Consider the following 3,514-nt stretch of genomic DNA (forward strand, 5'->3'; position numbering starts at 1 on the left):
CCAAAAATAGCTACAGTGTAATTATTAATTATATTGCAGCTATCTTAGGGTTTATTTTATAGGTAAGTATTTAGTTTTAAAAAGGAATATTTTAATTAATAATATTAATATTAATTATATTTATTTTAATAAGAATTTAGATAGGGGTGTTAGGGTTAGATAGGGTTAATATAGTTAATATATATATATAATCTAATAACTTTATTAACTATATTAACCCTAATATAATTAGGGTTAATATAGTTAATATATAATATAATAACTATATTAACCCTAATATAATTAGGGTTAATATAGTTAATATAGGTGGCGGCGGTGTAGGGGGGTCAGATTAGGGGTTAATCTATTTAATATAGGTAGCGGCGGTGTAGGGGGATTAGATTAGGGGGTAATACATGTATTATAGGTGGCGGCGGTGTAGGGGGATTTAGATTAGATGCAAAAGAGCTGATTACTTTGTGACAATGCCCAGCAAAAAGCCCTTTTAAGGGCTGGTAAAAGAGCTGATTACTTTAGGGCAATGGCCCGCAAAAAGCCCTTTTAAGGGCTGGCAATAGAGCTGTTACTTTGGGGCAATGTCACGCAAAAGGCCCTTTTTAGGGCTGGTAATAGAGGTGATTACTTTAGGGGGATTAGATTAGGGATTAATAATTTTAATATAGGTGGCGGCGGTGTAGGGGGATTAAATTAGGGGTTAATAATTTTAATATAGCTGGCGGCGGGGTAGGAGCTCACATTAGGGGGTAGTTAATGTAGGTGGCGGCGGTGTAAGGGGCTGACATTATGGGGTAGTTAATATAGATGGCGGCGGTGTAAGGGGCTCACATTAGGGGGTAGTTAAAATAGATGGCGGCGGTGTAAGGGGCTCACATTAGGGGGTAGGTAATATAGATGGCGGCGGTGCAAGGGGCTCACATTAGGGGGTAGGTAATATAGATGGCGGCGGTGTAAGGGGCTCACATTAGGGGGTAGGTAATATAGATGGCGGCAGTGTAAGGGGCTCACATTAGGGGGTAGTTAATATAGATGGCGGCGGTGTAAGGGGCTCACATAAGGGGGTAGGTAATATAGATGACGGCGTGGTAAAGGCTCACATTAGGGGGTTATACTTTTAATGTAGGTGGCGGCGGGGTCCGGGAGCGGCGGTTTAGGGATTAAATACTTTATTAGGGATTGCAGGGGGGGATCGCAGTTGACGGGTAGATAGACATTGCGCAGGCATTAGGTTTTATTTTGCAGGTAGTTTAGGGGGCTCCAATACACAGCGTCAGGCTTACTACGGCTGCAATTTGTGGCGAGGTGAAAATGGAGTAAGATTTCTCCATTTTCCCCACGTAAGTCCTTACGCTGTATATTGGATACCAAACTGCGCGGGTTTGGTATAGCTGTCTATGGCCAAAAAAACTACGTGCGAAGGCAGAAATATACGAGCGTAACTTCTAAGTTACGCCGTATATAGAATATCCAAACCCGCGCAAAATTCGGCGTTGCCGGCTTTTGCGGGCGACGCTGCATATCGGATGGGGCCCCTAATTTCCACAGAATTTACTCTCTCCAGTAAAGTAACACACAGCTGTTGTAATTTCAATTGTTCTATTTGATTTATTTATAGCATCTACTGACTGTGCTTTTATTGATGTAATGTCACTTTTTTTAAAATAACATGATTTAGTAGAATGTATTGTGTTTTATGATGTGATGTTCAGGTTATTATATGGGATATACAGATAATAAGATAATATGTTCAGAATAAGAAAAGCCTGGGGCTCCTGGCACTTTAGCACACCCTGCGGCAGATAATACCGTTCTGTTTGCACTGTGCAGGTAGTAGGCTGTAGCCTAAGGTGCATAGTTTCTGCTTGTGTGAGAGAGAAACAGACATGACACATATATTCTAATAAAATATAGCTTAAGTGAAGATGTGGAAACAAAAAATCAGTGTTATTTTGTAAACTAGGGGCCATATGCACCTAAATGCGAGTAACCAATCAGAGAACACATCTGTAAATAGTATAGCCAATCACAGCGCCATGGCGTCTATTTAAACACAGGAAAGAGCGCAATTCGTATATTCTTGTTACTAGAGACAGTATGGGAAAGACCACGCCCGTTGCAGCTTCCGCTAAAAGTGCCACTACTGCCAAGAAGCAGCCGAAGAAGTCAGCTGTATCTGGGGGAGCCAAAGAAAGCTGCCCTACAAAGTTAAGTCCCAGCATTTTCAAGCAGATTTTCAAAGCGATGTCTGCTTCTAAAGAACGCAGAGGGGTCTCCAAGGCAGCTGTCAAGAAGGCTCTGATTGTGAGAGGCTACGATGTGGAGAAGAACAACGTCCGTATTCAGATGGGAAAAGACCATGCTTGATGAATAAGGAGCATATCGTCCAGCTGAAAGGCAGAGGGGCCTCCGGATTGTTCAAGGTGACCAAGAAGCAGTTGCAGAGCCAGGAGAAAGCGGACAAGAAAATGGTGCTGCTGCCAGCAAAGGCCAAATCCAAGAAAGCAGCAAAGACCAAGGGGATAAGCGGCCAAGAAGCCCCAAAAGGATCCATCTGTCCCAAAGAAAAGTCCGAAAAAGCCTAAAAAACCCGCAAGCGCCAAGGTTGCACCTGCAAAAAGCCAGAAGAAGGTAGCAAAGACCCCGGCTAAGAGTGCTGTCAAGAGCCCGGCTAAAAAGGCCGCTAAAGACAAGAAGGCGGCTGCCAAAAAGTGATCGCTTCTAAGAGCCACCAACACTTTGAAACAGAGCTGTGACATTGTACACGTTTAACTTTGTTTTGTTTTTTATTGTGCAGCTGATGATTCACATTAATCTGTTGTACAGAGCATGGATAAATAAGTTAAAATAAGTAATAAACCTATATGAATTGTAAATAACTTTAGTTATCTTAAATACTTGCTAGTACGTACATCTGGTTGCCGTATTCTGTACAGTGAGTAATGGCTGTGTCATGGATATCAGACGGCTAAGGCTACCCCCACCCCCCTACAACCTCACCCCTGTTGTTTCTCAGTGGTTTTGGGCTCCTCAGAGCAACCACCATCTCTGGAAGCTGTTTGTTTGCTTTGTGTTGGCTTGTTTTTGTGTTCAGAGAAAAGTTGATGTATGACCAGGAAAACCCTCCTAGGCTGGCCGGGCTCCTGGAACTCCCGGTCGGCTGCCTTGCAACGGACACCTGCCTAACCCCTCTCAGGCTGGACAGGCTCCTGGAACTCCCGGTCGGCCACAGGATTAGTAGCCCCTGGGGAGTACAAGGGGTGAGGAAATTGCCGGAGGGGAGCTCCTTTTGGAACTGGGGGTTTTGGACACCCCTAACCCCATAATTTCAATGGACTGTACCTCCGGTCCTCAGTAACGAATCATGCTGATTTTTGGACTGTGGCCTCTGGGGACCGAGAGCTTTAAAATGACAGGATCACCCGAAACCGCCACCCCTATGTATTGGGATTATGTGAGACTGTGGCTCCTATGGAGGTGCCGGGCTGTCTAGAGGGGCGGGAATGGCGGGAAAATAGTG

General features: G+C 44.2%; 1 pseudogene; it reads left to right on the plus strand.

Annotated features, from left to right (window-relative positions):
- Nucleotides 1–2,091: 2,091 nt before the first annotated feature.
- Nucleotides 2,092–2,709, plus strand: LOC128635904 (histone H1.11R-like; annotated as a pseudogene).
- Nucleotides 2,710–3,514: the final 805 nt, after the last annotated feature.

Source organism: Bombina bombina, chromosome 7 (assembly GCF_027579735.1).
Source record: "Bombina bombina isolate aBomBom1 chromosome 7, aBomBom1.pri, whole genome shotgun sequence".
NCBI classification, from domain to species: Eukaryota; Metazoa; Chordata; class Amphibia; order Anura; family Bombinatoridae; genus Bombina; species Bombina bombina.